General features: G+C 41.9%; 1 protein-coding gene and 1 long non-coding RNA gene across 18 annotated transcripts in view; one reads left to right on the top strand and one right to left on the bottom strand.

Moving 5' to 3' along the window:
• Positions 1-15,010, top strand: part of L3MBTL4 (L3MBTL histone methyl-lysine binding protein 4) — a 464,367-nt gene that overhangs the window by 420,171 nt on the left and 29,186 nt on the right. The gene's annotated exons all lie outside the window — the stretch shown is intronic.
• LOC144579008 (uncharacterized) lies at positions 5,246-11,399 on the bottom strand. Its single transcript, XR_013525733.1, has 2 exons — positions 11,308-11,399; positions 5,246-9,591 (listed from the first exon to the last, which is right to left on the bottom strand). It is a non-coding gene; the product is annotated as an uncharacterized LOC144579008 (long non-coding RNA).

Below are 15,010 nucleotides of genomic sequence, written 5' to 3' on the forward strand. Positions count from 1 at the left end.
GTGATCAGGCTCAGTCTTTCCCATGGAAAAGCTTCACTGGGCTTCATGTTAGGGACGATGATGGAGAGAGCAAGCACACTGAGTAGAACCCCAGAGTGCACCTACCATAGCCACAGCTGCTGGAGTGCTGCTCTCCTGTACCGGCGTCTGACCCAGATCGGTGTTTCTTGTGGTGTCTTAGCCCAGACCCCCTTTTAACCCTTTTCTTGATTTGAAAAAAAAAAGTACAGCTCACTGCCAGCTCTCATTTTATTTTGCATAAACATGCTCTTTGAGGCTGAAGCAAATCTTACTGATTTTCAATGTGAAAATGAAATATACAAACTGTTCTTGGAGTTATTGCTAAACAGAACTAACATCAGCATCATCTGAATCACCAGAATCATCTATTTCAGAAAAATCAGATTCATCTAGTGAGTCTTTTGCCAACCACCGTTCCAGAAACGAATTAGCATCACCGATAGGAATGCTACGTTTTCTAGGATTTGACATTTTCAGCGATCGTGAATTACCGTATTTTGTAAATGAAGATATCACTTCTTAAAACAGAATGCTAAATGATGTCTTTTGTTTCAAAAGTCAGTATGCTAGAGTGATGCGAAAATGATAATAAAAGCAAGATATTTGCCACAAAGTTATCTCGAGGTCAACACTGCAGCCGCTGGCACCTCCAGCTGGCGAGTATTCTCCAGGCAAACTGGAAAAGGGTTAATAAACAAAAATCTGCTGCTCTTTTTTCATGTAAATTGAAAACTCAAAATAACGAAAACAACATTGCTAAGTAGTAGGAATCAGTGGACCCAGCCTGACTCCTCCCTGCCAGCCATGCCCTGTAGGGTGGCATTTTCCTGCCCCTCCTCCTCTGCTGTCATTTTACTGCCTGTGTTCTTACAACTCCCAAATCTGTCTCCTGAGTATTCCCTCAGCTCTATTTACAGAGTTCTGTCTACAGAAGTGTGAAGGCTCATTCTTGGTCGCATCAGTAAAATGATCATTCAAACTGCCCTGAAAACAGAAAGAAAAGAGCAAAGCTAGGTACACATCTAGCTTATATGAGAACATCTCCCTTACAATAAACTTGACTGGATTCAGAGTTTCCATTTTCTTATTTTCACAAATAAAATTTTCGTAAATCAGGAAGGCTACCTTGTAAATAACTTTTCCAATATAGCTAGTCTGTAGTATGTTGAATAAGAAAAAAGAAATGGTTCAGGCTTTGGCCCCCAGCATGGCTTCCCAGGGCAGTAAAGCTAGAGACCAGTGTCACCATCACTGTCACCATGTAGGGACACACAATAGCGGGAATGTTCAGATTTAATCAACCCATGAGCCCACCGCTGTGTTATTTTATAAGTCCTTGATTGCATCTTTACCTTGCGTTATCCCTGCATGGCATGGTCATTGCTGTGGAAAGCACAGATGGTGACTGTCAGACCCATGCATCAAACACATAGCCCTCCTGGATGCTCAAGTTTTCTCTAGCTGGCACTCTGAATGTGTCTTTTTTCCAACCATTTTGAAAATTAACCTTAAATATGCTTTGGAAAAAATCACATTTCTGTATGCACCCTCTTCTAGTAATTATAAAGTCTCACTAAGTCAGAATGATGAACAAAAGGGAGACTTATCTCATGGTAAGGGGACAAAACACCCTGGAAAGCTGTACAGCGTTTGTAAAGGCATATAAATGTGTGACATCTAAATGTGCAAAATTTTATGTGAAAGAAAAAATTTACCATTTCAAGGGTATTACTGAGAACAGAACTAGGACAAAATGATAGAAGTTGAAGGAGACCGTTTTACTTCAGTCTAAGGAGAACCCAGCTAGTATCAGGGGCCCTGCTTGGGTGGAGTGGCTAACCTCCTGGAGGTGACCTCGTGAAGGTGACTCTCTGTTGTTGGAGGCAGTCTGGTCCCTGTGTTTCCAAGAGGACAGTACAATGGCATGGGAGCCAGCGTGAGTAGAGACTGAGCCCGCAGAGCCTGGCTTCAAAACTTGCTTTTACTATTAATACTTATTATCTTTGCAGCCGTAGGCAGCTTAACCCCTCTGTGCCTGCCTCACCTGCTTCCCCTGATAATTTTGAGTTGATATTTGAAAAAATTAGAACAAGGAGTGGTAGGTACATATTAAGTGCCATGTGAGCATCTATTTAAGGTAAGTAAGGGAAATATTTTCTAAGGTGTCTGAGAGATGGCCAAGAAGGTTTTTTTTTTTTTTTTTTGAGCACTTGCTTTATACTAAGCATTAAACCAGACAATGAAGACACAGCAGTAAGTGAGATGGACACAGGCCCAGCCTCCGCACAGCCCACAGTTGTGCTAGAGAAAGACAAAAAGCAGGTGCCTGGCTGGTAGAGGCACTTTCGTGATAGGAGATGCCTGGGGTCTGGGGCTCACTGTGCAGTGCCTAGGCTCTCTGGAGGAGGGCTTCAGAGGAAGTACCTGGATGCCCCAGGAGCAGACGGCCTGGTGGACTGGACAGTAGACGGTGCAGATCATGTTCCTGGAAGAGGAAGGGGTGTGAACAAGAGGGGCCGGGGCCCAGCATCCGGGGGGCTGCAGGCACTTTGAGGCTCTGCTGATTTTGTTTAGGACCACTGTTCCTTTGAACCCCTGGCTTATTCATTCGTTCCTTCATCTAACTTTACTAACATAATAGAGTCTAAAACTTAGTGGAAAAACATGTGTTTTTTCAACCTTATCCAGGAAGAACTTTATTAAATATGTAAGTTGTCTGCATTGTTACAAATTCCATTCCTATGCTATTTGAATAAAACTATTGGGGAAAATACAGTATTTATTGACATTGTGTCCTTGTAGGAAATAATGGCTATAACCACAATTCAATTTCTTCATTACTTTTGCTCCATAGGCTGCAATAACCAAAGGAATTGTATAATGATGATTATTATAATGCACAATTTTGTAAAATTTTTGCTTGAAGGATCTCTTAGTGGAATTATTTTCTTCGGTGAGCAACAAATGGTAAAAGTCATTTGGTATAAATTAACAACTCTGATTATGCCTAAACCTAAAATAATAGGGAAAAAAAACCTTGCTCTACAAGAGCTTGTCCAGGTTAGCTCATCATATTTCAATTCAGAAATAAAGACTGAAATACCAAAAGCTGTTTCACGACCCAAAATAGTGGGCATATGCTCTGTCAGTTCAGTGAAATTGTTGAAGCTCTTCTTAGTTTAATTTGCAGAGACCTGTGACTTGCTCAGTGACACTTAGACAGACTATTCCTGAGCCCATGTTCCCCAAGCTGTGCTTTGTGCCCAGATTTATCTGGAAAAGTCATTCCATTTGGAAAGAAAGGGTTATTTCTTTGGAAAGAGTGACTTGGAGACATGGACATCTCTATCCAGAGGTTTATATGGAAATGATCTGTATGGAAACAGAGGGTGGTGTTTATGGGAGGCCCCCTCCCTCCTCACAGATGTACTTGTGCTCACTTTGGTGGGAGTGCAGGAAAGAGAACATGCCACGAGGCCACCAGGGCCACTGTCTCAGACCTTTCAGACATGGCTGGCAGCATGCTCAGTTTTCTCTCAGTCTTGCATTCCACAACCCATCATCTGTGCCCCCAGGTGATCTTTCTGGAATCTAAATCAGATCGAGTTCATTCATGTAACTCTACCTGGCTCCTTGTGTTAGGCTGTTCTTGCATTGCTACAAAGAAATACCAGAGACTGGGTAATTTATAAAGAAAAGAGGTTATATTGGCTCATGGTTCTGCAGGCTGTGCAAGAAGCATGGCAATGGCACCTGTGTGGCTTCTGGGGAGGCCTCAGGGAGCTTTTACTCATGGCGGAAGGCAAAGTAGAAACAGACACATCACACTGCAAAAGCAGGAGCAAGAGGGAGAGAGTGGGGGTGGAGGGTGCCACACAGTTTTAAATGAACAGATTTCGCGTGAACTCAGAGAGCTCACTTATCACCAGGGGGATGGCCCAAGCCACTGATGAGGGATCTTCCTCCATAATTTAAATGCTTCCCACCAGGCCCCACTTCCAGCCTGGGGATTATGTTTCAGCATGAGATTTGGGTGGGGACAAACATCCAAACTATCTTGCTCCCCTTGAGCTTCTGGGAGTTGTTCAAAGTACTAAATGTTCTTGGGGGATATCCTGGTCTGCACCCACCTCACTCTTTAGCCTCATGCCCCACATTGTTCCCGTATAGTGGGGGATATGATAATGTGAGGCACTCTATCAAACATTGTATCATACTACAGGTTTGATACACCCTGTGGCCCAGGCCCCCATAACCAGGTGCCATGTGTTTCTCTGCCCAGAAGAAGACCCCAAGCCCTATCTGCCTAACAAGCTTCTGTCCACCTGAGGGCCCAGCTCAAGCCTCCCTTCCCGGGGCTCCCCATCATTCCCTCTTGTCTCAGCCTAAACTCAGCACATCACCCTCCTCGCAGGTACCTTATTGCTGCAACTGATTCTTTCCACATATGCCTTTCCTGCCGGACCATGAGTTCATGAGGGCAAAAAATGAGTCTTGTTCATCTTTGTGTCCCAAGCACCTGGCATAACATCATACGGATGGATGCAGTGTTGGCCAAAGTCTACAGCCCAGGGCTGCACAATAGAGGTTTCTGGGTAAAAGTTGGGGGAAAGAGGAGGAGAGGTGTGCGAAATCCCTCCAGGGCAGTGGACACTCTCCTCTGGGGGTTGGCTGGGCTCAGCATGTCAGTAGGTTCAGCCTGTGTTGATTTTTTCAGATGACCTGGTATTTTACAGCTGAGCAGGACTCCATAGACCAGAAGTATTTCCCAAACATTCTAATGTGGTTAAACTTTATATATTAATATTTGATTACAGAAATTTTAAAGGTGGGGCTGGCTAATTCCTTGCTCTTTAAATTCATTTTTTTTAAATCCTTGACATGGCAGCTGTGAATTTTTTGTTATTTTACATCTAAGATCTTCCTCTTTCCTCACTCGAAGATCTAAAATCTTCCTCTTTCCTTCCCTCTTGTCTCAGCATGAACTCAGCACATTACTAGTTATAGAATAGTGTAAGTGTGAGAATAGTTAACAGGTTACTATTATAGCTGCTCTAATGTAGACAAAAGATACCAGGTAGCAAGTGACCAACCTGCCGTGTGACTTGAAGGGAGTCATTTAAGCGTCAATCAACAGAATGTTTATGTGCCTCTTAAAGGCAAAGCCATGTTCCTCTTGAGGACTGAATAAGAGATAGACTCTTCCCTAAGAAACCGATCATTTGCTTAGCATGTATTTATTAAGCCCCTATTGTGTGCAAGGCACTGACACAGTTTACAGTAATGGGAATACAGACAAACATGCACATATTAAGTACTGACTGTGATAGGAAAAATGATGAAAAAAACAAATGTGCTTTAGAAGGGAATGAAAGTCACATATGGGCATGAAAGGAACCTCTGTTGTATTTGAGGGTCAGCATGGGCCTGTCTGTGGAAGTGCCGTTTAATCTGAACTCTTAGGAGTCAGCCAAGCAGAGAGAAGAGGGGCAGGCACTCCAGGAGGAAAGAACAACAGAGACTACCAGCAAGATGCATTCAGGGGACCAAGAGGAGGCCTGCTGTGGCCCGCACACAGAAACAAGGCGGACCGGGCATGAGACAAGATCAGAGTATGGGGAGACAGATGAGTGAATCAGAGAGGAAGAAAATGATATCCAATCCTAGACAATGTGTGCTTTCTACATGTATCTTGCTTAATCTTTGCAACCACCCCTTACTGCTGCTGTCATGTAAAAGGTACCATTGGTGAGTATTGGGATTGAAGAGGAGCCCATTTTCATTCATTGTAAAACACACACACACACACACACACACACACACACACACACGAACCTACTAAAGTTTGAAAGGAATTCCTTTAGGGTTCAGACTTTGTAATAACTCTCTGGGCTGAGCTGGTGTCTATATTTGCTCTCTAAGTCTAGGTAATGTTTTATAGAGGAAACATGGGACCCAATTACTATCCATGCACAAAAGCAAAATTAATATTGATGGGGTATAGAGAGTAGAACACATTCATTCTCTTCATCCCAGCTCTTTTTCATACATATGATACCGATGATTCTGGGTTTGTGACTAAATTCCATTTGTTTGGAGGTGAAATCGTCCGCTTTTAGTAAAGTGTAAGACATTCTACAAGATGTTTTTAGTGTATCCTGCAGTCCCCCATGGGAATTAATAACATGCCAAACATTTTCTCTCTGCACTATTGCTTTGTTCGGGTTTATTTTGTAAGGAGATGTAGATTTCTTTGGGTTAAAGGCTCTCAGAAATCTATATATAACTAGGCACTTAAAAAGAGCAGAGTTATAAAGTAGTTGCCATTTAGAAAGATTTGTTTTGTGTGGCAGGTATGGAAAACTGATAGTCTGGCAGGACATGTAACCTTCCTATAGAACAAAATCACCTGATTATACCCCTACTTCATCTTATTTCCCTGCCCAAAGGCCTTCCCTGGTTCCCCACAGCCAAAGGGACACAATGCAAGCCCTTCTGAGTGAGTGCCACTCAGAGACCTTGCTTTCACCCTGTTTATTTTGCGGGTGCACTCCTATGGATCCCCTGAGAGACTGCAAGCTCATCTCACTGCCACCCGTTACCTGGTTGTATCCTTGCTCCCACCCAGACTGTAAGACCCATTCTACTTGGCTTGTGTCCTCGCCCTGTCACCCCCACCTCCACTGCTGCCTGCCCAGCACTGTGCTTGGCCTGCAGTGGGGAACATCGAAGTGGATTCATTCCCTCAGTTGCTCGGGACCTACCTGAAATGGTGAAAAAAGACAGGGTGCAGCCTCCAGGAGTGAACAGTTCTATTGTTTGACATGTGGTGTGATTGTGGCCAGTGACATGAGCCTCACCTGACAGCTCATGATAACTGTGGAATCTCAGCTTTGCCTCCCTGCCCCAATTCTGCATGAACAAGATTCCCAAGTGATCTGCGTTGCATGGCAGAGCTTGAGATCCTCTTTAAGGCCCACAGACAGTCAAGCTGGTGGGGTGGGTTGGTTGATCTGTTTTTGTTTGCATGTTTGCTCTACAATGGTTTTACATCTGTGGATTTAAATTATTCTTCATTTAGCACACTGCTTTTGAGGGCCTGTTAATATGTTCTGCCATTAGGTTCTGGAGAGCACAACTAAATTATAAGTAAGCAAATCTACAGAGTTATCTATATTGTTTCTAAATATAAAACTTTCTACATACTGCTCATGCTGCATTCTGCAAACATTTCTTTTTAATTTATGCTTTTGTTCAGGATATTGTGCTAGTTCAGAGGTAGTAAACTAGCATTTTGTAGGCCATATTTTGTCACATATATGATTATTTGGACAACACAGTTTTGATAAATTTTTAATTCATTGTACGCATTTAAAAATCAAGAGGTTTTCACATAGAAAGCAGACTTCTAGCTTCTCTTGAAAAGCAGGCAGTCCTGGGCCCACATTCTTGATGGCACAGTGGGCTGGAGCTAGGAGGCTCTCCTAGAAGTGGGGCATGTGATCTCCAGTGCCCCACAGGCCCCCACCTCACTGTCTCCTTACTGGCCTCGTAGAACCTGTGCAAGTAGCTGGAAGTCCTCAAAGGTGCACCACCAGATGGCTTGGCGGAGTTTGCACCTTTCTAGTTCCCTTCAGGGTCTTTGTACAGAAGCACTCCTCACAGAAGGAGAGGAGAGAATGAACTGGTGTAAGGACAAGTTACAGGACTCTAAGTTACAGTGTCTCAACCCTGGTTAATGGGACCTTGTAAAACTACCAGTTCCCGCTTTCCGTCCACAGCCTCCAGGAACTCTCCTTTTAATCTGACTTGACAACCTAGATCTAGCCCTCCTATATTACTTACAAAGAAAAGTGAAATGTGCCAAAAAAAAGTGATTTTTTAAAATGCATATACACATACGTATATTGACTCATTACTCTGGACATTGGTGATTGAAGATACATGGTAATTTCGGCTAGTGGCCTAACATTTACCTTACTTATCTACAGAAAAAAAGAGTTAGCAAAGCAGATGAGTATTATATGCAAGATTGCTCCAAAATGCTTTATAGAAAGTAGTTTTTTTAGTGATTTAAATTCAAACATAGACTTAAGCTAAATATAATTTACATTTCTATTTTTAAAAAACAAAGATTTGGAAGAAACCAGCAAGAACTGGGAATATATCATACAGGCCCCTCCAACAATTGTAGAATTGTTTTTGTCACATTATCTGTTATCAAGTAGCCTAAAATTTTATTTGTATTTTAATTAGTCTAGAATAATTGTTATGACTATTGGAATTTAGCTGTGTATGATGTAGAAGTATTCATCTAAGAATGACTTCAGAGGGTAACTTTCTGTGATGCTGCAGCTTTAATGGAAAATCACCTCCCTCCCAAGTCCACTGATTTGCTAGTGGACTGCGGAGTCCTGGTAAGTGAAATCTCTGCTGTCTCTGGCAGTTCTTCCTGATTAGGGGTCTGATAAGCACCAGAGTAATTCATGCAATGACTTTATGCAAGAAATTTCATTATTTCTAATAACTTACAGTGTTTTAATACTTTAATGTAATTATGCTTAATTATATATTATAATACGCATTAGCTGAGCTTTGTCTCTGGATCTAAGTAAAATACAGCGAATGGAAAATTTTCTTCCAGTTTTTTTTAAACAAGGCTTTAAGTCCTAAAGTGAAAATACACGCAAAGCAAGCAAGCAATCTCTTTCCAATCTATTGGTGTAATACATTTGAATGTCCTAGTTTATCAGTTCACTTTGCTAAATCCCCAAATCATACACTGGTTTAAATTTTTTTTCAGAAGTTGTATTGCTCACCTTTCCACTAACCTATCTTTAGTAAATTCTGTTTTGTTTTATGAACTTTTACTAAAAGGTAATCTGAGCAAGGGAGATGTTGAGAAAGACATATCAAAGAATGCGATATATGATGTAGGCTACGAAAGGTGAAGATGGGAGGAGTTGGAACCAGTGACAAGGTGAGGTTTGGGGATTTATTTATCTGTGTTGCTCATTGTGGGTGGATGCTAAAGACAGATACAAGTAGCAAGGACTGAAATCCAGCTGGCTCCTGTTGAGTGCATCCACATGCGGCCGCAGATCCATGCGGGGTTTGCGAGCACATTCTCACACTGTGGGACTTCGCCCCACGGTTAGGGCTGGAGTGAGGGAGGGCACAGCAGAAGTGTTAGATTAGTGTGAATTTGTGAAGCGTTATGTGGCTTTTGAGAAATAAACCCATTTTAGAAGACCCTCCATTCTCTCTGCTTCCTTCATGCCTCTTCCAACTTCATAGTACCTTTTCCCTTCCCTAGGGAAGTCAAAAAAAAGACAATAGAAGGGAACAAAGTGGGGGTTTTAGACCCCTCTCCATCCTGATTCTCCTGCAAGCACCACTGAGGCAGCTGCTCCTTGAGGTCACTAGAGGCTTGGTCACCTGGGGCTGTGGGCCAGACCTTCAGTGTCAGCGAAGCAGCAAGATGCAAAGGCATCGCAGACAGCTCAGCCATCCCACTGATCATGAGAGAGACCTGCTTGCTTTTTCATTTGGAGTCATCTGCTTCCTGGCCTGGAAGGAGATGGAAGAAAACAGAAAAGGAAGTAATTCCTAACATTTGCATAGCACAATCCCATACAAGAGATTTAATTTCCTTAGCAATCCAATGTTGGTAACTGTGAAGGCCCTGAAAAACTGAGGCTCTGGGAAGTCAAGCGTCTAGATGAAGTTTCACGGCAAAGGCACAGTGTGGTTGGATTCAGGTTCATGCCCAGTGCTTAAGCCTCTGTATGTTCCTCTAGGCCACTGCACGGAAGGCACAGGCTCGCTGGCATCGGTTCCAACCACACAGACACACTCAGCCTCCGATATAGGAAAGGCTCGCTCTGGCACAGAGCTATTGGTTTTGTTTTTAGCAGAACTTAACAGTACCTATTTTGAAATCTTTGCTTAAAGGCACATTTTAAAGTTTAAGAAAGGAAAAATTAACAGCCATCAGAGGCAATGAAGGGAGATGAAAGCTCCAAGCTAGAGGCTCCCAGAGAATGTTTATTAAAGGTGACCTCATCTTATGATGTTACATGCACGCATTGACGTATAAACTTCATAGAGATGAAAAAACAGAATATTAAGTTAATGGAAAGAACAGTGAAATGGAAGTCAGGTTCCAGATTTGATTCCCACCCCATATCATTTGCTAGCTCTGTGGCTGCTGACAGATTATGAGGCAATCTGCATATCAGTTTCCTCATTTGAAAATAGGAGCATGCTATAATATCTCACAAGACTATTGGAGGCTGAAATACCATCATATATGAAATGGCTTTTAAACCTCTAGGTGAAAAGTATTCTCATTCATACGTGCTCACCGGTTAGGAGTCTGAGTGGAACAAGTCAAAAGCATGCATCTCTTTCAGCCTGTCAGCACCTTCCTATTTTATTCTCAGGTGATCGACCCTCTCCAGCATCCCTCCCCAAGATCTCACCTCAAAATACATCCTTTGAATCAGCTTCTCTCCCGGTCCATTTGTAGCATCATCCCCATCCCTCTCTTCTACTGTGATCTCTGGTTTTTTTCCTCAACGTAAGCTCTCTTTCCCTAGTCTCCTGTGCTCTAAAACACTACCCCATAGACATCACACCTTAAGACTTTACGCCTACTCCCAGGTAGGTAGGTAAATCATTCCCTCAGCATGCCCCCTCCCTAAGCCCTCATCTCCAGACCAATTTTTGCCTATTTGTTAACAACCTTCCTTTGTACCTTAAACATCCTTCGGGAATATAACATAGGGTCTAGAGCACAGACCTGAGAGCCAGGCAGCCTTGTTAGGAATTCCGACTGTGCTACCTTCTGGCAGATCCCTTAGGCAAATTCCATTCCCTTTTTGTGCATCCTTTTCCTCACTTAAAATCCTTACAACAGTGCCTGGCATGTAGTAAGCACTGCCTGAGTGCTGGACCATGTAGGACGTGTTCAGGCTTGAGCAGACAAAGGGAAGGTGGACTGGATTTAGTCACTGAAAACAGAACAAGCAGACTTTTTACCCCAATATTTAATAATCTATTCTTTACCTGCAACATTATCTTACCTGCAGGGCTATTCAGGTCAGCCTTAGCTAAAATCTGCCTTCCGGTTTCCCACTGATTCCCTGGTATCATGTCTCCCATTCTTGCCTCTGATTCAATCCACTATGCAATTCTTTCCTAGCTTGTGTTTCTCCTTTGTGTCTTCATTCGTTTCCTAGCACTCTTATTTGAACCTTGAGTAGGTAAGAGCTTTTTACTTACATTTTAGAGCTGTTTATAAATAGGCTGCTTAGTTTCAACCAGCGGGTACAAGCTTCATTAAATTCTTCCTCTTTCCCATAGTGCTGTTATCTGGAGCTCCCAGAAAAAAATAAAAAAAGAAGCTGAGAATGATGTTTTTCTAGTCATTAGGAAAGCATAGTTTGAGGCCCAAGCAGCAGTTTTTCTTTTCTTTGTCAAGAATTGACCAATGATTTTGACCAATAATCTACACCTATAAAAGACACCTAGATCATTAGCTATGATTAAGAAAGCCAAAGTCCAAAAATAATTCAGAAACAAGGTTCAGATCCACTCTGGATGCAAATTACTCTAGCATATCAATTAGTTTTCTCACCAAGAAAGAAATAAGAATATGAGCAGCAAAGCTACCTTTGATGGAGATAATGTATCAAGGTGGGGAAGCGGGACTCCCTTTTCTGTTCAAAGCCTGAAATGGAATTGCCTCTGAAATACTTTAAAAGGCTTTCCCCCCGCCAAATATTCAGGTATCTGAAGAATTTCTTGCATTCTTACAGCAGCATAATTAAGTATGCATAACATTTTTTATTTATATTCATGTCATTATTTTCTGTTTTCAATAGCATATTGGAAGCCGCTAAAAAGAGGAAGCTATGAAAGAAACCATTTTTCTGTGGTATATAAAAGCTGTCCCCATAGTTTTAAGGCGGGAAATATTCTACAGTAAAGTCTAGCTCAAGAATAGGACTCAGCAATATTATCCTACTTCAGAAATGTGGCCGCAATCACTTATCCTTGCATTTCTCCAAAGAATTACAACAGTATGTCCTAATAAATTTATATGGCCTTTAAAAAAATTTAGATGGGCAGGGCACAGTGTAATCCCAGCACTCTGGGAGGCCCAGGCAGGTGGATCACCTCAGGTCAGGAGTTTGAGCCCAGCCTGGCCAACATGGTGAAACCTCATCTCTACTAAAAGTACAAAAATTAGCCAGGCGTGGTGGCGGGCACCTGTGGTCCCAGCTACTTGGAAGGCTGAGGCAGGAGAATAGCTTGAACCTGGGAGATGGAGGGTGTAGTTATCTGAGATTGCAGCATTGCACTCTAGCCTGGGTGACAGAGCAAGTCTCTGTCTCAAAAAAAAAAAAAAAAAAAAAAATCAGATGATCTTGCCATTTCCAGGTTAGAATATAAAACATGTCACAATGAAGCCTCACTGTATCATTGAAGAGTATTTAATATGAGGAAATCAGCCTACAGAAAGACTGAAAATCAGGGGCAGTAAGTTCCTTGAAGAGTCCTGGGCTATTTGAGAAGTAGGAGGGGTCATCTGGCCTCAGAAACTTGCTGTGTCTCGTTTATTGCAGGCACATTTTCCGTCACTGCCATTATGTTCTGTCACCGCTCAGCCGGTGCTCTTTCAAATGGTTTATTAGAAGCTCTGCAGAATGTTCCTAAATATTACCCATGATAACCAACGGGAACTTGAGAGTGTGGTGACAGCCTGCCTGAGTCAGTCTTCTTCAAACGCTACTTCAGGAAAATCATTCTATTTCCTAACACTGCTTGTTATTTAATCCCCACCCATAGAAATACACACGTTAGCAGCTTGCCTTTTATAGTTGATACTTAAGAAAAGGTTTATGTTGTGGTTTCAAGTGTTGGTGTTACCACTGACTTGTCTATTTCACTAACAGTGATTCGGTTATCTACGACTGGGTAGTCTTTAAGCATTTGCTCCTTAAATCGTTGACTGCATTCACACAACCACTTCCACAATGGCTATTCCTCAAGTAGAAAGTAGACATGTAGAGAAAATTACTGATTCCAAACGCAGTTATTTTCCACAGCAGTGTAAAACAGGGTTTGATACAAGTGTCGTGTACTTGAGAAAGAGGCTTACCATATCGTTATAAGTAAGGGGTTCCCTTCATACTGGAAACAAAGGCCTTAGTTTACAAGACTGTGTTTGCTTGTGACATGAGCAACTTGAGGCCCCCCTAACAACATCGCATCAGTTTTCATATTACTGTCCATGGTAGCAGTAAAAGACCCGAGGAAATTGTCATCTTTTTGCTGAGGTGTTGAAGCCTTCAGCCTGTTTCTTCAATGGCTCCTTGGTACTGGAATTTCTGATGTGATAGCTTCAAACCAGTTGCTAAGAAATAATTACTTAGTAGTTATATTTACTAATATGGATAAAAATATAATTTTCAAATTCTGCATCTTTTGATATATTCACATACGTAGAAAACCATAGTAAATTAATTAATTTCAGAGTAAATTATATCATCTCTTATTCCTTTTAAGTATACGTGTGATGAATGTAGTAGCTTTGATCCAGTCTCTAGGACTTTTTTAAAAAAGCAATGAGATAGATGTCATTTTGAAAGATATGAGTATAAAACTAGCATCTGAAACCAACTAATTTACAGCACGTTTCTCAATGTGTATTTTCTAAAAGTATGCCATTGACTCTGTACTGGGCATTTTCCATGACCTCTGGAAGTCTTTATGAAACCCAGGTTTCTGAATGGCTCTGTCTGAGATTCCTCTGCTTCTGTGCTTCCTCAAAAAATTCTAATTGAAAGGTGTGAATTTCATGTAACAGAGACCTTGCTTCAGACTAATTGAACGTTCTTGGCTCCTACACTGACATGCCATGAAGAAATAACCTCTGGCTGTGCCGCAGCTTGGCAGACCTGGGAAGTCTATTCTGCAGTGTAAAGAAAGCCAGCGGCTAAATGAAGAGACCGATTGTTTAGGCCGTCTATCAAGTATAAGAAAAGGGCGGGTGGCAGGAGCCCTGCCAAAGTGCAGAGGAGTGGGCATCCTGTGTGGGAAGCGGGAGCGAGGTCTCACTCAGGTGGGAGCGCATAGCTCCACTGGTGGGACTCTCTCTTTTTAGATAGGATTGAAACACAACATGTAAGGGCTAATTCCATTTCTTCATTATCCCTTTGCTTTATAATTTGTTCTTTAATTTGTGCAAGTTACTTGTTTCTGCCATTTAAATGTTTCAAGTGTTTTGTTTTTGTTCCTTTTTTCCCCCCAAAACACACACACACACACACACACACGGAGAATATTAAAAGTTTTTTTCTTTTGAATATTGATAAATTGAAAAAAGAGAAAGTGTCTGTGCATATTGGCATCAGGAGATATTTATTCTAGAAGAGAATAATAGCTGACTGAATAGAATAGCTTTTGTGTGACTTGGAACTGTAATTTCTTTTTTAAAAAATATGTATTTTTTTGAGATGAGCTCTCACTTTGTTGCTCAGGCTGGAGTACGATGGCACAATCACAGCTCACTGCAACCTCGAACTCCTGGACTCAACTGATCTTCTGCCTGTCTGGGACTACAAGCAGGGGCTATCAAGCCTCGCTTTTTTTTTTCAAAGATAGGAATCTCACCATGTTGCCCAGGCTGGTCTTAAACTCCTAGTTGCAAGGCATCCTCCTACTGTGGCCTCCCAAAGCCCTGGAATTACAGGTATGAAGCACTGCACCTAGCCCTTGGCACTTAGTTTCCAGCAGGACCTGAATCCCATAATGAAGAGCACAGAGCCTTTTGCATGTTTGATCTTACTTCAGAGCAAGTCAATCTTCTTAAAAGTTGGTGTCATTTACTGTTTCTTTTTCCTAATTCTAATAATTTTTAAAGACAAGACTGAAATCTATGAAATACTAAGAATATTCATGTCTTTTACTTGTATAACAA

Source organism: Callithrix jacchus, chromosome 13 (assembly GCF_049354715.1).
Source record: "Callithrix jacchus isolate 240 chromosome 13, calJac240_pri, whole genome shotgun sequence".
NCBI classification, from domain to species: domain Eukaryota; kingdom Metazoa; phylum Chordata; class Mammalia; order Primates; family Cebidae; genus Callithrix; species Callithrix jacchus.